The sequence below is a fragment of the Lagenorhynchus albirostris genome, chromosome 9, assembly GCF_949774975.1.
Source record: "Lagenorhynchus albirostris chromosome 9, mLagAlb1.1, whole genome shotgun sequence".
Lineage (NCBI taxonomy): Eukaryota > Metazoa > Chordata > Mammalia > Artiodactyla > Delphinidae > Lagenorhynchus > Lagenorhynchus albirostris.
Window position 1 is genome coordinate 46,757,689 of NC_083103.1, and position 25,081 is coordinate 46,782,769.

The 25,081-nt window shown below is 50.1% G+C and overlaps 1 long non-coding RNA gene across 1 annotated transcript in view; it reads left to right on the top strand.

Annotated features, from left to right (window-relative positions):
* The window catches only part of LOC132526038 (uncharacterized), a 54,424-nt gene extending 29,754 nt beyond the window's left edge, over positions 1-24,670 (top strand). Inside the window, exons 3-7 of the long non-coding RNA XR_009542434.1 lie at positions 3,402-3,522; positions 10,288-10,369; positions 11,446-11,670; positions 21,822-22,021; positions 24,013-24,670. This is a non-coding gene — a long non-coding RNA (uncharacterized LOC132526038). The remainder of the gene's footprint in view (positions 1-3,401; positions 3,523-10,287; positions 10,370-11,445; positions 11,671-21,821; positions 22,022-24,012) is intronic.
* The last annotated feature ends 411 nt before the right edge of the window (positions 24,671-25,081 follow it).

Below are 25,081 nucleotides of genomic sequence, written 5' to 3' on the forward strand. Positions count from 1 at the left end.
GGGGACGGTTTCGGGACCAGGACCTCCTGTCTGGTTCCACCCCAGCCCCCTGCCCCTCAGCGTTCCAATTCCAAGTCCCAAGACCAACCTTAGGCACAGTTTCCTCCAGGGCAGGCCCCCTTTCCCCCTTTCTCTTAAGTAACCCCTTCCATTAGGTTCCAACTCCCAAAGGACTGAGAGGGTAGATGGGGGAAGGTGGGGAATCCAGGGGCCGAGTCACCCTCTGCAAAGGTCCCCTTCCTTGTCCTGAGGAATCTCTGTGGCCCCAGCCATGGGGGACAGCTCCCTGTCCCCTGGGTTGAAGGGAGCCCCCTTGTCTCTCCTTCAGCCTCTGAGAGGCACACCCGAGGGCAGGGAGGATGGGGTGGAGGGTGGTCCAACCTCCTCTCTCCAACACGACCCACTGAGGCTGCAGTCATAGGAAGGCCTGCCCAGGCCGCCAAAGCAGCACCCAGATAAGCACAAGACAGGCAGGCAGGCATCAGGCCCACATCCAGTCAGAGGAGGATGGTGTGAGGACACAGAAAGGACATGATCTGTGGGACCCGCCCAGCTTGGCCTTCTCTGACCCACTAGGCTACTGGTTCTCACACAGGGCAAATCAGGGCCCCAGAGAATCTTTTACAAAATACACACAAGCCCTCCACCCCCATGTGGAATCCCCTAAAGGTTATTAACAAACCTACCTAATGAAATTGCTACTCCTAGAACAATGATTTGCAATTCTTAAAAAGTAGCTGAACCCTTTCTTCAAACAAAATCTTTTGTATAAACAAGGCTATTAGGCAAAGCAGATAACAGAACTCAAGTTAAATGTCTTAATTGCCACTCCCCTACCCCCTATTCTGAGGCATCTGGGAGAACCCCCAGAATTCCACCAGGGGGCAGCCGCCTAGGCACCAGGAATCTGAGCCTCTAGTTTGTGGTTCCCAGGGACTCCTCCTGAGGGGCTCCCATCAGTGGGGACAGCCAGCTGAATGTGGCTGAAATGCCTGGGATGGTCAGGGAGTGAGTGGGGACACAGCCAAGTTCCTCCAAGTGCTACTGAGGACAGCTGCTGTGGCCAGGAGGGCTGAGAAACTTTATAAGGTACCTTTTTGAGAGTTCCCCAGAAGGAGGGGCCAGTTAAAACTAGAGAGTGAGAGCGTCCTGGCCTGAGGTCCCAACCCTCTCGGTCATCCATTGTGCAGGTAGATTCCTTTCTTGGCTTCTTTCCTTTGGGGACATAGCAACATAGTCCTTCCCTCTCAGAACTTCAGGGAAGATGGGAAAGGGGCCTGAATCATTATCTTCACATCCTGGGCTCCAGCCAGTGACCAGGAGATGAAGGGTATGCAGACATATTCAGTCGTCATCTGAGAGAGAGAGAGAGAGAGAGAGAGAAAAGGAAGGAAGGAGGGAAGGGAGGGAGGGAGGGAGGGAGGAAGGAGAAAGAAAGACACCCCCCCATATAAAAGAACAATAAAAAACACTGATTGAGTACCTTGTGTGCCTGGCCAGCACGGAGACATGGCAGTGTTACTTAATTGTCAGCCTTCCCATTTGAGGTGCACCCAGGTCTGCCTCATGACCTCTGTTGACTGAGAGAAACAGTCCCACCTTCTTCTACCAGTGCCTGGCTGAGCTGAGCCCCAGCCCTGGTAGTACACTGAGCTCATTTCATACACTGTCTTTTTCCTCATCAGGCTGGAGCTGCCCATAGTACCAGGTCCTTCCAGTTCTTCCTTCTCACTGGTCTTCTCTGGATTTGGTATGAGCATAACTTTGCATGACAAGCTAAAGATTATCTCCTAACTAACTTCTAGTAGTTTGTTGTTTTGTTTTATTTTGTTTTTAACTGTTTCAGACTTAAGACTTTCCAAAGGGGCCAAATTTTGTTTTCTGTCAATAGTAAAATGAAATATAAACAACCAAAGGAAACAGAACACAGTTTTTGAACAGAGCTACACCAGGTGCAGGGATTCTGGGGCTGCTAAGGCGCTTATGTGCACAGAATCCCCAGCCCTTTACTATACAATTCAGGTGGGGACCTGAGGCCCCTGGGGTCAGGCAGGAGAGCCTGCGTGGTCATAGAGTGGAGCCTCTTGCTGGCTCTCTGGGGGACATTTCCCCTACAGTGGGAAACTCTTGCTACATGGGCAGTTTTGGTTGTCAGAGAACCCACACTGCCAGCCCCTGTGCTGAAACATACAGAAGGACACACACACCCATGTATGCACATGTAAACTCCTATAGAGACACGCACAAGAGCAAACACACACATGCACATATGTACACACACACACACACACACACGCACACGCACACATACTAGGAATCACCCTAGGCCTTTCCAAACACTTGGCCCCTGGGAATCAGGCCCCCAGGCTGTGGTGAGTTAGTCAACTGCTCTCCAAGGGAAAAACAGGCCCTGATTCGTAGTGTTTGCCAGTTTCCTCGATGGCAGATTTTAAGCTACCGACAGTTTAACAACTGACTTGCAGAATTCCTGCGTATTTAGTAATTGGCTCTAGCAGGCTGCAGGACCCTGTGTCTTCCATCCCAGGCCTGGCTGCTGTTGGAGTGACTGTTTGAGGGGGTCTGAGGGGACGGAACCGGGAAGGGTGTTGGCCTGGAGCAAGCTAAGTCTCAGGAGCAGGCTTTTGAGCTCCAGTGAGTGCGAGAGGCTTCAGAGGACCCAGTTAGCCCCTGCGGGGAGGAGCTACAGGCAGGAGGATGGTGGTGCTGGACTGACCAGTGGCATTCTCACAGCTACCCCAGGAGGCAGTGCGCTCCCGGTCCCTGGAGGTGTGGCGTCAGGGCCAGAGGCCCAGTCAGCTGGGACGTGAGGAGAGGTTCACGCCTCCGCCTCTTACTCCCTCCGTGGAGCCCACACTCGGGACTTTTGCCCTGAATCACAGCACAGAGTAGTGAAGGCTTAGGTTGTGACGGCTCCCGCCTGGGGTGCCGGGGGTAGGGAGCAGGTCCAGAACTCGTTCCCGGGGAGGGGGTCAAAGCTAGACTGTGCTCCAAGCCCCTGGCACATGCGCCACTGTCCCAATAGCCTTCACACACAAAACACAGATTCATAGATAGAAGAATTCCAAGACAGCAACCACAGAGCATTAAACCCCAAGCATGGGGCCCTTCTGCGCCTGGGCCACTACATCCAGGACACAGCTGTCTGTTCAACAACCAGGTCCCACGGATCCACGTCCAAATGCCTCTTCACCAGGCCTTCTGCACAGTCATTTCCCTCCTGACTAGTTGGAAGAGTCCCCTTCAACTCCAGGAGGGAGTCCTTGCTTACTGGCCTTCTGTGACCAGAGCCCGCTTCCTCCCCAGCCCCGCCTGTTGCCACTGCACCTGTGCCCTGGTTGTGTCAATCTACTTACACTCTGTGGCCCTTTTCTGTCTCCCAGCCTTTGCCTGTGCCTGTGCTCAGCGCCCTTCCCAGCGCCACCTGCAAGCTCTGAGTCAACACTTCCGAGTTCATCTAGCTCGTCACCGGCCTCGTGAAGTCTTTCCTATCTCCAGGAAGAGGTAAAGAGGCTTCTTTTCTTTTCTCTCCTTGTGCTTTATCCTGCGATAACCTATTGTGGTACTTATTACATTTGTTCACTTATTTATTTAATACATATTTATTGAGCATCTATTATGTTCAGTTACAGCCTCGCTAACACTCTCGTTTGAAGGTTAACCAGCCCCCAAAGATCACTGTCTACTCATTTCTATATCTTCAGGGCCTAGAAGCAACTAATAAATATTTGTCTAATTAAAGAAAGAGGGAAGGAAAGAAGGAAGGTCCACCTGAGGCCACTCCTGGCCCCATCGTCTACTGGTATTTGAAGCCAGCTTTTTCAACCTGCATCTGGTGACACAGCCTGGGAGGCATGAAGCAGCGGCCTGCTGGGAATGGGGTGGGCATTGGGGAGGCAGAAGCAGAAGAATAGGTGGGCAGGGGCTGGATCATGAAGGGCCTGGAATGTTCTGGTAAGGGTTTTGCGCTTTACTCTGTGGGTGATGGGGAGCCATTGAAGGGTTCAGACACTCTAGTGACTCGATTCCATCTTAGTAAGGTCACTGTGACTGCCGTCATAGGATGGACTGGGGACAGTGACATTCACTCCAGTGCTGACATATGTGGGTGAATAGTTTGGGCTCAGTGAGGTTAGCTGCCAGGGCATGAGAGCTGCAGGGTGGGAACATTCCAGACTCAGGGGGGTCAGTTCTTTACCACGGTGGTCCCCAATCTTTTTGGCGCCAGGGACCAGTTTCATGGAAGACAGTTTTTCCACGGACCATGGGGCGGGGGCTGGTTCAGGCGGTAATGCGAGCGGTGGGGAACGGCAGAGGAAGCTTCGCTCGCTTGCCCGCCGCTCACCTCCCGCTGTGCGGCCCGGGGGCTGGGGACCCCTGCTTTACCAGTTGCCCCCCACCCTATTTCCACTAACTGGGAATGCATCCTCCTGAGGCCAACAAGGACCGGAGCTCTTCTTTCTCCACATGGCTTCCAGAGCTCTTCAGCCTTGAGAAGTTATCAGGACATAGCATGGGATGTTTGGCCATAGCTTTTTTTTTTTTTTTTTTTTTGCGGTACACGGGCCTCTCACTGCTGTGGCCTCTCCGGTTGCGGAGCACAGGCTCTGGACGCGCAGGCTCAGCGGCCATGGCTCACGGGCCCAGCGGCTCCGCGGCACGTGGGATCTTCCCGGACCAGGGCACGAACCCGTGTCCTCTGCATCGGCAGGCGGACTCTCAACCACTGCACCACCAGGGAAGCCCCTTGGCCATAGCTTTGAGGGATTTGTATCTAGTTTCTGATTATAATCCTCAGTCCGTTGTGTGCCTTTAGAAAACATAACATAACCACAGATACACTATACAAAATACGCACTCATGTGCCACGCCCACAAGTGAGCACACACATACACTCGAAAAGGGCACGTCACACATGTGCACACATGCAGGCCATGTGCTCTGGGCACACATAGTACCCAAATGTGTACCTATGCACATACTTGGGGGTGGGGACAGGGACGGGACGGCTCTCATCGTCATCGTTGTCACCACCCAGCATCACCACCCAGAGTGACCACGCCCCCATGCTCCTGCTGATGTCCCACTGGCCTGATCCCACCCTGACCTCACTCCCTCAGTGGGCGATTCTGACCGCATCCTGTTCCCACCGGGATTTCATGCGCCCAGATCTCACTCCCTCAACACCCCGACCCTCCAGTCTCTCCCCCTCATTGTTTTCATCTGACCGTGACCTCGCCTCCCACACCAAAGTGACCCGTCCCTGACTTCACGTCTTGACCTCACCTTGACCTCATGTAACTGATTTTGTCCTCATGACTCAGACCCTCATGACTAACCAAGGGGGCATTTCAGTGCAGGCCTTTCTCTGAGGTGATCATGGAAGATGTGGGCCTGGCCACACTTATATGTCCTTCCCTTGCTCTAAATAAGGTCACATTTTCCTCAGCTGTCTTAAATTGTTTTAGAAAGGAGGCCGATATAAATTAAAATCAATAGGTAACTATATATATGCAAGTCTCCTCAATCATTACACACACAAAAAAAATTTTTTTAAGTATTTCATCCCCTCTGGCATCCCGCCCAAGGCATCATGAACCTCCACCCTTCTTGTCAAGGTTCTGTGGGCCACACGGCTGACCACGCTTCCATGAATTCTTTTCCTCTCATCTTCCCTGACCCTTCCTTCCTCTCTGGCTGCTCGTCCTCACTCCCTTCTCTCTCTTCTTCCTCCAGTGACCTCCTAGATGTCAGTGTTCCCCAGGACTTTTCCTCTCATTAAACACACCTCCTTACAATCTGGCCTGGCCCTGACTTTCTTCCACTGTTGAACTGTACACTGAGGGCCCCTCACCTCTGTCTAAAGCACTGAGCTGTCTCCTGGGCTCCAGACCCTCATAGCCAAGAGATTCCATCATCTTCACGTGATGTCCCACATTCAAAATTTATCCCATCACTTTCTACCCCCAACAATCCCTGGTCCAAACTGCCCTTTCCTCCTGTATTCAGCGTCCTGGTGAATGACACTAACCATCACACAACTGCCGGGTAATTCTCCTACTAGGCCCCCCACTTCTCTTTCTCTTTTCCTTCAAACACAAAGTCACCAAGGTCTATTGATTTTACCTCTTTAGTGCCTCTTGAATCTGGTTCCCATTCTCCACTGCCATCACCACCCTGATCCTGTCTGGTCTTCCTGTTTCTGCTCCACATGCCCCCGGTCCAGAGCAACCTTTCTAAGACAGGAATCAAAGCATGCCTTTGAACTGCCTGAAACTGTCAACGGCTCCCCCATTGCCTACAAAGTAAAGTGCATAACCCTTACCAGATATCCCAGGCTCTTCACGATCTCACCCCTGTGCACTATTTCTTCTTCCTCTGCCTCTCCCACCTCTGCAGCTCTGCCCCAATCACCCTCCTCCTCAATGCCCACCCCACCCACAAAAGGCCACTGCTTCATGACTCTGACACATAGTGGTCAGTTGCTGGTCCAAAGTGTTGACTTTAAACATCAGTAGAGATGGGCCTGGGGAGGTATACATTCATGTATTCACTCAACAATCATTCCACGAGCCTGTTTCATTCCAAGCACTGGGATAGGCACTGGGGTTACAGTGCTTAAAAATCCAAGGGTTAAAAAAAAAAAAAAATCCAAGGGTTCTTCCCTGGAGGAGCTCACTGGCCCCCTGGGGGAGATAGAAGGGAAGGTAAGCAAGTACAGATTAAAGAGGAGCCACTGAAGACAGAAAATCAGAGTGGGATGGAATCCTGATTTGCTTCAGACTTTGGGCATCAAATGCAGTGGAAAGGGCAAGAGTGGATTTGGGGAGGCCCGTCTGGAGCTACCGCAGTCATCCAGGAGAGAAATCACGGGGCCTGGATGGGCGAGGAGGCCACGAGAATGGAGGGGTGTCCAGAAAGTGGAATGGGCAGGACTGGGTGACTAATTAGCATGGGGTACAAGGGAAGAGTCTAGGATGACTCCAAGGTTTCTGCATCAGGCAATGAGGGGATGGTGGTACCACTGGTGAAGCGAGAACCGGGCAGGGTGAGGAACAGGTGTGAGCCTCAGCCCTACCCTGAATCCTTGATATTTATTGTCGCTGTTGTTTTAGCTAATAATCTGGAACACTACTAGAGCCAAGCACGTGCCAAGTGCTTTACTTGCTTTATCTGATGGCATCCTCACGTGAAACCCTTAAGGAGACGACTGTAATCCCCATTCTCAGTAGATGGGACGACTGAGGCTGAAGAAAGTTAAATAATTTGTCTGGGTTCACATACTTGGTGAGTGAAGGAGCCAGGATGCCAGTCCAAGCCTGGATGACTCCAAACACCCCACTCTTAACAGCTGCACTATGTCACCTTCTCAGCTGGTGACCCCTGCTTATGGGTGTGAGCCTAGGGGGCTGCATCGGCCTTGTATCCAGGGCCACTCACTGTAGTTTCTGCCTCTATTCCTTGCTTCTCGCTCCAGGGTAGAGCTTGCTTTTCCTTTACATGGCTCTCGATCTGTGTAAGGACAGGCTCCAATGCTGGGCGCTCACCTGAGTGCCTGGACGCCGCAGTGATTGGTGAGGCTAGGGATCTAAAGGAGGGCAGCAGCCTGGCCTGTGGGCAGTGGCCTGCCCTCTGGTCACACATTCCAGAGCTGAGAGCTGTGTCCTCCCAGGTCTTTTCTGTGCACTGTCACCTGTCCTTCCACTGTCTGAGCTGAACCCCTGGGACAGAGGACAAGGCATTTCACGGGGTTTGCAAAGGCTGGGCTGGGGAGCTGGCCTCTGTGGAGTGGAGAAGCAAGGCAGGCAGGGGGCGCCACAGACCCCTCTAGGGTGGTGGACGCCTGGGAGGTTGTACCTGATGAGCTCCCCTGAGCAACCAAGCACTGGAAAATCAATACCGTTTTCCACTTTCAGGGCTGGGCTACTACTTTTCATTACATGTCGCGCTTCCTCTGTGCTGCTGGGGACTGAGACGTTTCTCTGGCCACGGTCCCAGCCCTAATCTCTGTGCAGGCTGACAAGCCTGGTGAACACATGGCTCTGGGACCCCTGGTTTGTTTCACAGTACCTGGGAACCCGGGGCCTGTCACCTAGCCCTTAGCTACACGCGTCCCTGCCTTCCCTTCTCTCTCTCTCTCTCTCTCTCTCTCTCTCTCTCTCTCTCACACACACACACACACACACACTTGACCCTGACTCACGTCATCCACATTTTCCAGATAGTGGAATGTGTCACCATACAAGCACCCACTTTATCATTTTAACCTTTTTGAATGAAAATTTTTCCTAAATCTCCTGACATTAAGTAAAGACTAGGGCTTCCCTGGTGGCGCAGTGGTAGAGAGTCCGCCTGCTGATGCAGGGGACATGGGTTCGTGCCCCGGTCCGGGAAGATCCCACATGCCACGGAGCAGCTGGGCCCGTGAGCCATGGTCATGAGCCTGCGCGTCCGGAGCCTGTGCTCCGCAACAGGAGAGGCCACAGCAGTGAGAGGCCCGCGTACTGCAAAAAAAAAAAAAAGACTATATCTTTATCTCTTTTTGTTAAAATAATAAAATTCATTATACAAAGTCTGGCAATTATAGGCCATTATGAGGAGAAATGATTTCGTTCAGGAGTCATTAATGAAGAAGAAACTGCACACAGGTGTGCATGCATATGGAGTCTGTAAGGATTTGCATGTGGGCACCAGGAGGGGGTGTGTTTATCTCAGCTCAAGCATCATCTCCTCAGGGGAGGAAGGAGATTCTGTGACCCTCAGGGCCCAGAACAGTGCCCAGACCACAGCAGGAGCTTAACACAAAAGTATTTGTAGAATGAATTAATGAACATGCTTCAGTGTAAGGATAGAGCTCCTCCTAGCCTCCATCCAGGCCCTTTCTCAGCTCCAACTCAGCTGAGAATCGGGAAGGAAACAAAGAGCTCTGAATAAAACACATGTCCTGACTCTTACTTTGAGGAGAGTCCCCACGCTCTCAGCCAAATCTATTTCCTCTTCTTTTACAAATAATGTATAAAGTTTGGTTTTCTAGTCTTCGTGCTGCAAAGTTGATTTCCTGGTCTCCAAGCTCACCAAAGATTAGGAGTAGCACAAGAAGTGAAGATGCTAGGGACAGACACCCTGGCGGCTACACACACCGTACACATCCACACCGTACGCATCCACACCGTACGCATCCACACCGTACGCATCCACACCGTACACACAGGGCTCAGAAGCCATGGCGCTGGGGCATTCTGTGCAAGGACTAACAGCCTTCAGAGCCTCTGAGTGCATCTAGATATTCCACTTTCAAACATAACGGTGACCGTAGCCATCTCAAGAAGATGAAATCCTGTCTAGAATGCCGTCTTAGAGAAGGCATCAGAGGCGTATGATATTCGAGGTTTATTCTTCCCAAGCGGCTCCCCACCCTCACCTTTCTCCCGTCTCTGGCCGAGAAGGCCGCCCTAAACTATGTTGGGGACAGAGAGGAACCCACCTGTGTTGTCTCCAGTGACACAGGATGATCTGGAAAGCACAGCTGTGGCTCCTGGCCCTCCCCATCCCCTGCGCCCTCCCGATTTTAGATTTTTCGCCTCCAAACTTGCGCCCCAGTCGGGTGGATTCTGGCGCACCAGGAGCAGACCGGCCTTCGCAACAATGATTAATTGAGCCAAGCACTTTAAGAATGCTTATTTGCACACAGTTATGAAGTGTCATGATATGTCTCAAATGCAAGCGGCTTCCATTAGAAGCGGAACGGCAGAGCAGGAAGCACGAGCAATATTTCCTTAAAAGTTCATCGTAGGCAATGGGCTAGTGTGCCAAGCCAAACAAATCCAGGCAATAATGGAAATGTAGCATGAAATTACTTCTGTAAACAACAACCATTCATTATGTGAACATTTTTCATAAGCGAGCAGGCAGGGAGAGGGGCAGGGGCTGCCGGTGAGAGGGGAGAGGGCCGTGGCGAGCACGGCCCATCCACCCACTGGAGTTTCCGGGCGGAGCTTTCTCGGGGCTCCCCGTGCCCATCTGTCTTCGGAAAAATGCGGAGGCGAGGCTCCATCCTGCCCGGCTCCCGCCGTCAGGTTCCCTTTCTTCATTAAGCGGGATTGGCGCAGGCAGAGGGAATGTATGATTTAAGGAGGAAAGAGAGGCCCACTACTTAATGTTGATTTGGCGGAGTGTATAACCCCGGAGAGAAATGTAAATAGCAGCCTGCAATAACATGACAGCCCACTAATCATATTTACAAACGATATTAAATCTGTCCGCACGCAGGCCTGCCTGTGGATTGGCCCGGCCGTAATTGTCATTGTAACCAGCGCCGGCTTATGGGAGGATTTAACTGCAGTGATATAAGGTGAGTCGCGGGCTTATTATGACTTTATTATTACCCGGTTTATGTTTATTAAAACAATTTGTCATGCAGAGCAGGAATGGAGGAATGGGAGCATTAAATCGTGCCATACTCAACCTGGAGAGATGACTCCGGGGATGAATGGTAGCAGGTCCCAAGCCTCAACTCGGTTGCCTCTGGAGCTGGGACCCGTCGGTACCAGCTGCCCAGGGCCCTGGCCTGGCCGAGGAAGACCACTCCACCAGAACCTCAGAGCCCCGCAATGCGCGGCCAGGGTCTTTTCTGTGGCTCTAACTGCCTTTCAAATAGGAGTCAACTCAGGGCAGCCGTGGGAGGGATCTGGGCCCGAGTTATTGCTGGACATTTGCAGGAGGGACCATGAGAGCCAGGTTTGGGGCTCCCCTCGCCCGCAGGAACAGAGCCAATCCTGCGAAGGCTGCACCCAGAGAGCCTGCAGAGGCTCAACACAAAAGGTCTTGGAAGAAGTTTAATAAAAGCTGCTTTATTTTCTCTGGGGGTCCTTATTGGTTATTATCGAATTCATTTCATCCCCAATCTTCATTCTTTGGCAAGGCAGAGAATGGGGGCGGGCTGAGAGGAATAGGTCTAAGCGACTGGTAAATAATATTCCCTTTCCCCAATCCAGTTATCCAAGGACAAGTGGCATTGGGAGGTGGGAGGCCTGAGGTGGCAGCTCCCGAGGTCACTGGGGCTGAGGCCTTGTGTGCAGACATGAAAGTTACAGGCACCAGTTCTTGCTGCCAACCCCAGCATGCAGGAAAGGCCCCATGTGCTGGGGATGCACCCATGATGCACTAGAGCTGAGTCTGTGGCTATCACAGAAGCCTCAGAAATGTGACCCTTGGTCCGAGTGCCCTGGAGAGGAAAGGCCAGTTCTCAAGAACCAGGTGACTACACATTCAGGGTCTCCACTAGCCCTTACAGGGTCTCTGTGTATCTTAAAATTAGGAAAGGTTCCCCTTCCTCCAGGCAAGGGTGGGCCAAGCAGGGCCCACAGGTTAGTGAGCAGAGCAAAGTCTGGATTCCAGCCCTCATTTTCTCCCTTTACCCTTGTGCAGTGAACAACCTACACAACTGTACGTGCTGGCCCTACCTGCTGCCAGCAGCATCGTGGTCTGAAATGCTACTGTTTAAGCAACTTACTGTCTGCACGTCTCCAAAGCCATTAACGTTTTGGGCAGTGAAGCAAGGCGAGTCTCCAGAGGGGGCGATGGACAGCAAGAAAGGATGTTCCCATCATCACTATCTACCGGGGTGCCCACAGATCTCAGGCATCATGGCAGGTGAGGGCAAGCAGGACAGAAACCATTCAGGCTCCCTTCCGGATGCCTGGGCAGTGCTGCCTGTGGGCTATGATAGCAGCTGCTTCGAGCAAAGGGTGCTCTGGGACATGGTGCCACGTTTCAGTCTCCATTCCCCAAGGGTATGGGATACCTGGCTCCCAAGTGTGTGCAGCACCAGGTGGTGGCCTCAGGTTCAGAGTATCTCTAGAAATGTCAGCACACCCCTCTGCTCCCCCCATTCCTGCCTGGCCAAGAGGGCTCGCTTGGGGATCCTGAGCCTGGGCTTTTGGGCATTGGAAGTGAGCTCGTTGTGCAGAATTCAGCCTTCATTCTGGGCACCCTCCTGGCAGGTGGGCTTCTGGCCTCGGCTTACACACTTCCTGCAGTGGGGAGCTCACTCCCTCCTGTGGTGGCCTCTCTGGCGGTGGAAGCCTTTCCTGGAACACCCCTAGCCCCAGGAGGACTTTGAAAATGAGGCTTGTCCCCAGCGTCCCATTAGCTGCTCCGCTGCTGGCTGTGCAGCTCCCCTGCAGGGGGACTTCGGGGCCCCTCCTCGTCAGAGTCCCGCCTCCCGGAGCTCTAGCGTCCCCTGGAGTCCCCACTGGAGTGTGGATCCCATGGTCAGCACTCCCGGCTTGCCCTGTCCCGTGAGTGCAGTCCAGATGGAGCCAGAGTTGGGCCCTCCACGCCAGACCTGGCTCTGGGGTGGCTGTGGGGAACGCTTGCTAACTGTGGGTACAGCCCCGCAAGCCTGGGGAGGCCAGTGGGCCTTGGGTTCCCTTTGTCTCACTTAAGAAAGGAGTCACCAAGCGGTGGCTCAGGGGAGGAACAATAAGCCTTTATTGCAGCTGCCCTTCTCCATAAACGCTCAACCTGCCGGCTGGCCGGCAGGAGTGGCCGTGCTGGCAAATTAAAAGTCTCTAAACTTTCTTTATGTCTCCTTGGACACTCCAGCGGCTTTAACACTGCACTGGCCAGCCTGGCTCAAAGATAAAGAGGCAGGCTGGGGTCAAGGAGGATCTGCCTGGGCAGTCCCTTCCTGGCCAGTGGATGCTGGGTGGGTGGAGTGGTCGTGGGTCTGGGGAGCCCTGGGGCACCAGAAGGCCTCTTGGAGGAAACTTGCCTCCTGACCGTCTCCATCCTGTGGATGGCAGACACAGTCCCTGCCAGCCACCTCTGAGGTCCACCCTCAAGGAAAGGGTAGCCTGAGCCCGGCAGAGCTAGGTGAGCAGGCTGCCACCAGAGGCAAAGGAAGCCTCTCCCAGGCCTCCGGGGTGTCTTGGCTCCGCACCTACCCCCCCCACCCTTCTTGCTGAGCCTCAAGGCTGGTGGACCCCCAGAAGGGGTTGGTGGGCCAGGTCTGGTCCTACTACAGGTGAGGGCCTCCACAGCCTCCACCAGAAACCTTGTCTCAGCGCCTCTGGGCTCTCCCTGAGGGCCGAGAGGCAGCAGGGCTGGGTAAAGAGACTGGGACAGTCCCTGTTACTACTTGTCGTCCTGACATCATTAATTCTTTTCACTCCCCAGAGTGCCAGGGTTTCCTCCTATGTGTCAGTCGGGGGCTGGGTCATGCCACCTTTCCAGCAACAGCTGAGTCCTAGGCACCAGCGGGGAGCCCTGCTGGGCCAATCGATCCTCTGGCTCACAGAAACGTGCCAAGATATGCAGAATAGAGGTGACGTTTGTGGGAGTGTACTGACTGGAAGGGGGCACGAAGGCGCCTTCTGGGATGCTGGAATCTAGACCTTGAATCGCGTGACGGTTACACGGTGCACACGTATGTGAAAACCCATTGAGCTGCACTTGCACGCTTTGCTATGTGTAAATTTAAATTTTGAGTGGTAACAACCAAATAAACATAGGCCTTGCCCTTAAGGCCTTCAGTTGGAATCCCAACTCTACCACGCCCCAGCTGGGTGACAGGACACATCGGCCAGTCTCTTCATGTATGGTAAAGGGGGGGAATATCACCTACCTCTTTCCACTGGCCTGCGAGCTCCATGAGAGTAGGAACCACAGAAAGTGTTCTCAGTAGAGAATAGGGACTCCCCTCTGTGTCCTCCCTCACCCCTACTAAGGGTCTAGCTTAAGAACTGCCAATATAAGAAGACCCTCCCCCACGCCGTAGGAAGGGCTGTGGGTCTGAAGGGAACCCGCAGCTCCCCAGGAAACATCTCACCTTGTTCTGCCAACATCCCAGTTATGATGTGGCTTTTGGTGTGTCCCCACCAGCCTCTAGCTGCTCTTCCACAAGGGGCTTGGGGTGGCCTCTCTCTCTCTCCCTCGGAAGGGGAGGGCCAGAACTGGGGTGCTGAGGTGACACGGGCCTGGACACTGGAAATTAGGAGCGGGAGCCCTCAGAGGTTTTGGGGCCGCTGGGTTCGGTTTGGAGAGGGGCCAGAGTGGGCTTTGCTTTCCTGGGCAGGAAGGGGAGCATTGAAGAGCTGTGCTTAGGACAGAGGCCCTGCAATGAGACTGGTAATGGGACTGGTTCTCTGGGAGAGAAGAGGAATTGGCGATGGTAGGGAAGTGCCCTGGTCTCTGGCACTGGGCATACCCAGGACCAGACCCTGCCCACTGGTTTACCTTGCCTCTCTCGGGGGGCCCCCCTCGGCCTGGATGTTCCAGGCTGCTTTGGAGGGGAGGGTCCTTTCCCCCCATCACTCTATCTGATCTTCTGCTAGGCTAGTTCGTGGCAATTTCTTGCTCCGTTTCTTTAATCCCTGATTCTCTTCAAGCGCAGAGGGAAGAGAAAAAAGCAAAAGCCGAAGTCCTGTTGGGGGGAGGGTTGGGGGAGGGGTGGAAGGAGCTGAAGGAGTGGCTCCAGCCCTCGGCATCCAGGCTTGACACGGGGTGGGGATAGCGAGGGCCTTCAAGGGTCCTCGACCAGAGCTGTGAGACCCAGGACTGAGGCTACCTCCTCTTCCTTGACCTCCCCATGATGGGCAGGGTCAGTGTTAAGTGGGCTGAGACTGCTGGGCTGCAGTCATCTTTATAGGCCAAGGACGGAGGCCTGGGGTGAGCAGCAAAAAAGGCAAAAGCTAGACCACGGGGGAGAAGATACTGTGAGCTCACTGCAGCTCTGCAAACTCCCAGGCCTGAGGTGACACCCAGGCAAGACTCCAGTCAGGGCTCAGACACAGTCTAGGCCAGTGTTGGGGGTCTGCAGACCCCAGAATGGCAGCTTTCCCACTGGCTGCTGGAGCTGGTGGCAGAGGAGGGCCCTGTGAGCTCAGGTGAACCCAAAGCTTTGTGCTCCCCTCCAGGGGCTTGCCCCGCCCCCCCTCAGGCCTCTGAGACCTTCCTGCTTCCAGGGGTGGGGTGGGAGGGGCAGTGGTACAAGAATAAGCCCTGGAGAATGGAGCCCATGCGGAGCCTGCAACTTCTTAGAGGAAAAACTTACTGAGACGCTCAAATGATGGCAGTAATTAGGCCACTTATTCTGCAGAAGTCCAAATTAAATGGAAAATTTGGTGCTAATGAAAATGTTCCATTTTCCCCTTTTATTAAATCTAACTCTGTGCCTTCCAAGAGTTTGGGAATAGCCAGCCCCTGATGGCTTTCTCACAGCCAGTTCATATCCTCTGACTGTAGAGCTGCTGAGATAGAACACACTCTCAGAGCCTCCAGTTACTGGCTCAATTGAAAAATGTCCTTCATAAGGTAGCAGCGTTAACCCACCCCCAGCCACCTCCTCTGCTACCAGCCTTCTGCCTGTCACCATCCTCTGCGTGGGCCTCTAGGAACCCAGGCCCAAGAGGGAGGGGCCCCATGCTCACTGCAGAGCTGGGCTTCTGGTCTACTCCTCCTGGATCCTGGGAAAATCTGAGCTCAGCCTCTTCTCCCAAGAGACCCCGGCCTCTACCACTCCAGGCTGCCTGCCTCCTGACAGCAGGAGTAGGCGGAAGCACCCAAGATTCTGATTGGACCTGCACTTTGATCCCCCACTTACGAACTAGGGGCCTCGGGCAACCCCGTTTGCCTCTCTGGCCTCCAGTTTCCTCATCTGTACATTGGGGACAGTGCTAGTGTCTGCCTTGTAGCGCATTGTGGGTGTGAATGGAGGGAGGGCCTCGCAGAGCCCCGTCCATGGTGGGGTAGAGCACCTGTCTGTGGCCAGGTCCCTCCTTGAAACACCCTCTCTGGCTGGGCTTAGGACATGGCTTCTGTCACTCCAGCCTCTCCAGGATTTCCTCTGAAAGGCTTGGCAGAGGTGGGAAGGGTGGAGCTAGAGGAGGAGCAGGTTAGGGTCGGGACATTCCCCACACCAGGTTAAGCAGCAGGGGCGGAGCAGCCTACCCTGATCCCGCCAGCAGGAGGCATGGGCTTGGAGGCCTGGCTGTCCAGGATGGGGCTGTCAGTGGGAAGGAAGGTCATCTCCCACAGACACGCACGCTGGCTCAGCCCCAGCCCTCCTCAGTGGGGCTCTCAAGCACTTGGCAATGGGACCTGAAGCAGACCTACAGCTTGAAGCACAAGCCACAGTGAACACCTACCTTTCAATGCAACTTCCAATTTGTCTACCCACAAAGGTTTCTCAGGAAACTAGTGTGTACCCAGCACTAGGCTTGAAGAAGTTGGAGAGAGGAGCTTATTTAAATACAGCCATCATTTAAAATACTGGGCTGATCCCACTCATGCTTCCCATCTGGGTGATGAGCACCCCGACACAGACACCTGATACCCGGATGAGAAACATGGCTGTCACCTCGACTCCTCTCTCTTCTTTGTCTTCCCATCCTTTCCTACCCCATCCTACAGTTTCTACTTCTTTGTTAGTTTACTATCTGATCACTCTCTGCCCTCTGCCCCACAAGGTTTCCTTTTCCTCTACCTCATTTCAGGCTCCGCACCAGAATTATTATAACAGTCCTTGCTCTCAGTCCCTCCCTCCCACAGGTCCCAGGGGGATCTTTCAAAATGAACATTTGAACTCCTCACCCTCTGCTTCAATCCCTTCAATCACTGTAAAGTTCCCATCGTGTTCAGGATAAAGTAAAACTTGATAGTTCACATATTCTGCATCTCCCCCAGTACGTCCCTCTTCGTCACACCCTCCAGTCATACCAAATAGCTTGACGTTTCTCATACTTGGCGTGAACTCTGGTTTTGCTTTCTTAAGATTTCTTCTCACTTCTGAGACCCGAACCAGTTCTATGTGGTTTGAATGAAGATGGATAGGCGATCTAGGTCTGTGATCTAGGACGATAACAATACCCCATCCTTCTAGGCCCAGTGATTAATGCAGGAAGTGAACTTGATCCAAGCAGGGCCTATTACGATGCTTCCTGGGAACCATGGCTGAAACTTATGAAAGAAAAGACTTCCTACTAATAATGTTATGCTGAAAGTAAGTGAGTCTAGAGCTTTTGAGAACTGTCTGATCTATTACATAAAGAAAGCCTATTTGAGTGATATAGAGAGAATCAGAACCTGGAAATCAGTTAAGCTCCTGGATCCAGCCATGCCTGAACCCACTGCACATGACTTTTCAATTATGTAAGTTAAAAACAATTTTTTTTTGGCCTAGTTTGAATCTTGACTAAGACGATGGCTTAGTTTGCTTTACAAACTTTGTAAACTTTACAAAATTTACAAACTTTACAAAAATTGCTTTACACTATGTGTTCAAAACTGTCAGTAATTATCACCCCCCTTGTCTTGGAAAATAAGACAACTCATTTTGAGACTCATCTCAAATGTCAACAGCTCCAAGAAGCCTCTCTTTTTCCCATTCTGATTATGATAATACCCCTTCTGTGTTCTTCCGTATCTTACTTCATACTGTGTCATAATTACCCATTCCCACAACCAGATGTGATCACGTTGATGGCAGGATCCATGTCTAAGCCATCTCTATAATCCCTTTGCCCAGCACATGGTTATAGACACCAGGCAGAGTGTAGGCAGTATGATTCAATTAGTATAAAGATAAAAACCAGACAACTAATCAATATTTTTTTTAAAGATTTTTTTGATGTGGACCATTTTTAAAGTCTTTATTGAATTTGTTACAATGTTGCTTCTGCTTTATGTTTTGGTTTTTTGGCCGCAAGGCATGTGGGATCTTAGTTCCCTGACCAGGGATCAAACCCACACCCCCTGCATTGGAAGGTGAAGTCTTAACCACTGGACCACCAGGGAAGTCCCTAATCAATATTATTTAAGGATGCATACATAAGTAGTAAAACAGTAAGAAAAAACAAGAAAATTATTATCCTAAAAGTCAGGATGGTGGTTATCCCTGGGAAGAAGGAAGAGAATGCAGCTGGAGAGAAAGAGTCTGGAAAAATAATATTTTTAAATCTGAGTGATGGTTGCACAGATATTCATTTTATTATATTTCCTTGAATTCTATATATCATATGTATACTCTTTTACACACATAGTGTAGTTCACTACAGGAAGAAAATGAATGAGATTTTTTAGATCTTTTTTATTGTTTTCTAATTTTATTGCACTGGAGTCATAGAATGCGCCATTAATTATATCAAATATTTAGTGTCTGTTAAGACATCCTTTGTGGCCTATTATATAGTCAATTTTGTTAATGTTCCATGTATACTTGAAATAAAGTGTAGTCCTTAATTATTGGACACAGGGGTTTAAACAAATGTTAAACAAATGTTTAATGTTATTAAACAAATGTTAATTGTGTAGTTCAATCATATGTATTCAACTGCTTATGTTTTTACTAATTTTTTCTGTTCCATCAGTTTCTGAAAAAGCAATGTTAAAATGTCCCATTATGATTGTAAGTCTGTCAGTTTCTCCCACAATTCTGTCAATTTCTGCTATGTAATTTTGCTTAATATACTGTCAATTTTTCCTCGTAATTCTGTCACTTTAAGGTTATGTTATTAATAGCAACCAGGTACAGCATCAATATAGATTTCTACTGAATTTTTCCTCTTGTCAGTAAATATTCACCTCCTTTAAATCTCAAAACTTTTTTGTCTTAAAAGCTCTTTTACTTGCTATTAACATGTCTCCTTTCTTTTGGTTAGTATTTACAATATATTCTTCTATCCTTTTACTATCAAGCATTCTGCAAAATTATATTTTAGTTATTATGTCTCTTATAAACAACTTATGACTAGATTTTTAAAATCTTACCTGAGAATATCTCAGAATAAGTGGGTTTAATTCATTTAAATTTGTTGTGATTACTGATAAACTTGGACTATTTTATACCATCTTTAAAATTTTTTACCATGTATTTTTCTTTTTTCTTTTTTTTTTTGGCGGTACGTGGGCCTCTCACTGCTATGGCCTCTCCCGTTGCGGAGCACAGGCTCCAGACGCGCAGGCTCAGCGGCCAGAGGCTCACGGGCCCAGCCGCTCCGCGGCATGTGGGATCCTCCCGGACCGGGGCACGAACCCGTGTCCCCTGCATCGGCAGGTGGACTCTCAACCGCTGCGCCACCAGGGAAGCCCCTGAGTTCTTTTTATTACCTGTTTTCTTCTCTCTACTGATTTGGTTGTTATATCTTTTTAAAAAGTCTAAATTTAGTCAATATCTTTATTTGCCTCCAACAATACAAAGATCTGTAAATGTTTTAACTCCAATCCCCACTCCCATCTTCTTGCTATTGTTATAAAATATATTAGTTCTACCTTGTTTTTTAACACATTCTAAAGATTAGTCGTCATTTTCTGTAGTCAATGCTTATTTAAATTAACCAAACATGCTTTCTAATTTATTTGCTCATTGTTCCTTCCTCTTGGTCTCAATTTTCTTCTAAGTTACACCCCTTAGTTGTTAGTTCAGAGAGAATTGTGCGTTGTAAACACTCTCTGACTTTTTCTAATATCTTTTACTTTGCCTTTACTCCAAATAAATTATAAGTTGCCAGTTATTTTTCTGTAGTGCTCTGAAGATGTTATTCCACGGTCTTCTGGAATTAATTGGGCTTCTGAGAAGTCTGCTGCCAGCCCAACTGTTGTTCTTTTTTAGGAATTCTGCTGTCTCTCGTTGTTTTTCTCTGTTATTTAATGTTTTGAAGTTTCCCCATAATGCGTCTAGATGTGGATTTTTTTTATTTGTCCTCAGGATTTAAGGTATTGAATCAATTTGAGGACTCAGCTCTTTCTTCAATGGTGGAAAATTCTTAGGCATTTTCTCTTCTAGGATGCCCGCCTCCATTCTTTCTACTCTCTTCTTCTGGAACGATTGGGAATCTTTGAACCATCTGATTTCTCCTGATACTCCCTCATGGTGCCTCCTTTCCTCATGTGGTTGGTAACTTTTCGTTGAGCTTTTGTTTCTCTGAGCTTTAGCAGGGGTTGTGCTTCTAATGGAGTCTCAAGCGCCATATTTGTCATAATATTCCTTGCCGACCAGCTTCATGCTTCTCGTTGCCGGTTCCCTAGACCCATCTTATTCTCTCAGCTTGTGGATCCTAGGCCCCCAGGTAGTGTACATTTGGACTTCATACCTGCTTCTGGCCCATTCCCAAGGCTGCAACTTCTTGTGGACTTTTTTCTCTCCCATCCACTGCCCCAGACACACAATACGTTTTCTTGTTGCTTGCTACACTTATGAGTTTAGTTTCTCTAGTTCCATCTTCGTATAGATGGCAGACTTTCAGTGCCCTCAGCTGTATGCAAGGGGTCTTAATTCTGTTTCTGTGGCTTTTCATGGGCAGGAGGCTAAATCTCCTGTCCCTACTTGGGTGTTAAAATGCCACTACCACCACCACCAAAGGACACTACAGTATCACTTCCTGCTTACCATCCTAGCAATAAATATACTCTTTTGCTGGTCCTGGAGATTTCCCCCTTTTTTTTTTTTTCCCCATGTAATGCTATATTGAACATGCCCATCCTTTTCATTATCTTTGTTTAGGGGTTTAGTTTAACCTTTGAAAAATATACAAAATATGGCTATTGTTATTTTTTATAGTCAACACTTGATTGAATTTACCAACATGTTTTAATCACTTCCTGTGGTCATCCATGGTCCCTTGCACCCCATTTGCCTTACCTTCATGTTTACTTCTCTTCCTACTCAAGGGACATCTTTATTTCAGTGAGGAGCTGTAGGGGCATAGTAGCTTAGTCTTTGCGTGTCTATAAGGGGGTTTATTCTGCCTGCACTTTTAGATAATAGATTAACAGGGTATAAAATTCTAGATTGATTGTCATTTTTTCTCCAGTATCGTGAAGATATTATTTCATTTTCTTCTCTCATGGGTCACTGAAGACGAACCTGCTGTTGATCTAATCTGATTTTTGTAATGATCTGTTTCTTTCTTCTGATAGCTTTTAAAATGATCTTTTTACCTTGATGTTCTGAAGTGGCACATGATGTGTCTGAATGTGGATCTATTTTTATTTTTCCAACTCAGTACACTGGGTAGATTTTTTAATCTGAAAACTCACATCTTTCTTCAATTTTGGAAAATTTTTGACAATTATCTTTTTAAATATTGCTTCTCTACTATTTCTTTCATTCTCTTATTAGATAACCTTTATTAGATGCATGTTAGAGCTCTTCAATCTAATTCCATATTTCTCAATTGCATAATATATATATGCATTAGATATCTATCCTATCTTTCTACATGCAATCTAGTATATATATATATATATATATATATATATATATATATATATATATATATATATATATATATACACACAGGATTTCTATTCCAGTTCTGGTTCATGGAGTTGTTAATCTTATTTTTGAAACTGCCTATGAGCTTTTGGTTTTCTCTTTATATAATCGATTGTCATTGCTCCTTGTATAGACCAGATCAGACCATTAAAGTGTGAACCACCTATGTAATTCTGAAGTTGACAATCCCTCTCTCTCTATTCAGAAAATCTGGATAAAGAGAGTGATGGGTCCAACTTGTGTCACTGGGTACAGGGCATGCAGTGCAGTAACTTAGATCACATGCCTACCCTGTGGTGGAGGTGGTGCCGGACACCTGGACTGAAAGCCTTATCATAGTCATATGGGGCAGAAGGAGGTTTTTTTCCCCAAGGCAAGAAGCAACAGTTCACCAAGGAAGGGAGATGGGATGATACACTGACCAGAACAAAACCATGGCTACCACAATCCACACTGGGACCCTTTCTCATGATCTGGAGTACCCGGGAAGCTTAAACTTACCCTTATATTTCTATTTCAACCCTTTGAGTTCCAGATAGGCAGGACCTCAGCTGGATGAACAGGAGAACACATTAGTACAACCCAGGAGAGGACCAACCTGGGAAAATCCTCCTTCCCTCAAGCTCTTCTCCAAGGACAGCAGAAGCTGAGAAGCACGTAGCAAGCTTGGTCAGCGTGTGAAGTTCCTTCAGCTGAGATGTTTTCTTTACTTTTCCTCAAGCCCCAGAGGTATGTAAGTAGACAAAGAGGCCTATGGTTCCAAAATCAAGGGAAGAGGGGTCTGGTGCTGAGCTGGGGCTCTGCCGTCTGTTGTCATGGTGGGAACAATCATTTGTTTGAGCCCTAGTCTGAGTAACCAGCCCAGGGTCATGGGATACTGGGCAGGTGGGCAGCCCACCAGGGGGCTTTGGTAGGAAGACAGGTGGTCCATGGATCTTGGCTAGCCAGGGCACAGACCCCTGCCTCCCACACCAAGGCTGCTGGGCTGGAAGGGAGATTAGAGGGAGGTTGGTGGGTTCCCAGGCAGGGGCCCTGGGTCAGTTTCTACTCTGTACCCCCAGTGCCCCACATTGAGGCCTGCTCAGCACTGCCACTGCCGCAGTCACAGTTAATGGCATCTTTCATTGCATTTAGAGCTTGATTTGTTTACAAACTAATAAATATGATTTATAAAATGTGCCCGTGGTTTGCTAATTACTGCACATATGGCGTTTTCATTTTGTAAAACTGGCATTTGCATTCTTTGTAGATTATGACTTTGTGTCCCCAGTGCTAATTAGTCTGATTAGGCAGATAACTTCCCAGTTACTAGGCTAAGAGGCCGAAGGCTGTGGCACTCGGGGAGAAGGGCGGCTGATATGGTCAGCCTTGCCGGGAGGAACCAGGGAGGCCCCAGGACTGTGCTGAGGACCCTGGAATGTCAAGCAGCCCATTTTGTGTCCTTCCCCAAATCCAATTAAGCACAGTTCGTTAGCATGAATTTCTTAATCAGGCCTAATCTTCCCAGTGAATGCACAATTTCTGAATTGTCACAGAGCTGGGTCCGCCTGCAGGCGATCAAGGGACTGGCAGGGCTTTGGTAGGAGAGTGAAGGGACAGCAGGCTGCCGGACCCTTCCCAGTGGCCGGTGAGAAGGACACACAGTGCTGGGCTTGTTGACAATCAAGACCTTGGGTGACCAAAGGGGATCCCAGAACACTAGGCCAACTTATGAGCCTCAGACAGGAGCCATGGCCGCTGAGCCTGCGCGTCCAGAGCCTGTGTCCGCAACGGGAGAGGCCACAACAGTGAGAGGCCCGCGTACCGAAAAAAAAAAAAAAAAAAAGAAGGGGAAGAGAAAGCACACTACAAATGACTGGCATTGGATCTCTCACGAACATTGGTGAGCTTGGGCCGGCACCAGATTTAATTTGTGTTAGAAAAATAAGATAAAGTTCCGTTGCTTGCATCCTGAGCTTCACAGAGCAATTTGCACCTGCTCCGTTACCTCCAAGGGAGGTGATATCCCTAAACCATTTAGTATGAGGTGTGGCAGGCATCTTTGAAGTGTTAGTTATATTTAAGCGGTTCTTAGAGAAGGGCCCCCTACTGATGAATGTGCAATGGAGGAATTACAGCGGATGTTCTGTGGAATCGGCGTCGGTAGACTCTGGGTGAGGCCAGGCAAGGGCTTCCTAGTAACTCCGTGGCACTCCACAGAGGCAGTCCTGGGCCCCAGTCCCCACCCCCACCCCCTACCTTTGCTCCCCGAAAACATCTGGAAAGAACTTGGTCATACACTGTCCAACCTCCCTCCTCCCTGGGAACGTGTGGCTAGCTCTTCCCTCTGTCATGGCTCAGGAGGCTGGATAAGTGACATGCCTGTGCCTCCGCCCCCCCACCCCCACCCTGCAGCTCCCTGTACTTTTCCGGTCACAATGCTTAACACACTGGGTTGCAATGACTATTTTCCTGTCCTCTCACAGATCTGCGAGCAGCTTGAGGGCAGAACTGTGGCTGCCTTACTCTGCTGCAGCTGCGGTGTAGCTGAACTTGTTGGGTGGATGGAAGGACGGATGCACGGGTGGATGGATTTCCATGGGTTCTGGAAACCACCTCCTCCTGTGCAGGCCTTTGTCCCAGTTTGGTGCTGGGGCTTGAAGGGGCTGGTTCAGGAGAGGGACGGGGTGGGGTTAGGGCAGCAGCATTAGCTTGGCCTAATTCTCTGTCTCTTTGGGCAGGAGAGGACCGGAGGCCTCGCAGACTCAACAAGGGAGGAGCTAGGGACCCAGGATCACCTGGGCCCAGGTTGGCCTTCCTCATTGAGTCAGGAACCTGGGAGGAGCCGCAGACCTACGCTTGGAGGTCTGGGAAGTTCTAAGCGGAGAGTCCTGCCCGTGGAAGAAGAAGACTTCAGATCTGGTCCTGCTTGACCTTGGAAGGGTCACTTCCGCCATCTGAGCTTTCATTTTCTCCTTTGAACAGCAGAGATCAAATAGCCTTCCAGGCTTCCTCCCTGATTCAAAGAAGTAACTGCAGACAGGGAGGGACCAGCGCGTGCACACATGCTTGTGGGTGTGCTGGTGTGAAGGTGAGTGTGTACATGCGTTGGGGAGGGAAGTGTGTGCAGATTGGCCCAGGCAATGCCAGTCCTGCCACGGCCTTCAGGAGAGCAGCACTTTGTACAAGGGTCAGAAGTTTCCTCAGAACTCAGAGGGGTGGGCCCGAGCCCCCGCCCCATCTCCCAGTTTGATGTGAGGGAGACAGTGTAAGAGGATTGCCTTGGCCCGTCCATTTGACTTTCATAACGAGCATCCTGGTGTAGGGATATGATTCTTTCTCTTTCTTCGAAAATCTTAATATATTCTGCTTTAAAATTGTTTTGAAGTAATAAAGGGATTTTCACAGGCAACAGATGAGTCTCTGGACAGACTTAATCTGAGGCCAAAAGCCAGAGACGGGGATTTACCTCCCATAATGACTCCTTTCAAGTGAGACAAAGGGGAAGAAGGGGATCCACAGAGGGGCAGGAGGGAGCGCCCCAGAAACCCCTGCTCCTGTCCCAGAAGCCTTGTTTATGAGCAAACCCAGGCCAGCAGCTCCACGAACCCCACTTCAACCAGGTGTTCGCTGCCACCATGGCCACGGCTCGACTGCCTCAGCCTACCTTAGGGGTAGGCTGATCTGTCCCGATCCTGGCTGCACAGCCACAGTCAAAGCTGGGGAGGGGCACTGAGGCTGAAAACCACAGCGAGGTGTTATGGGGCAGGGCAAAACCCACAAGCCCAGCTCAGAGCTTCTCCCCAGGCT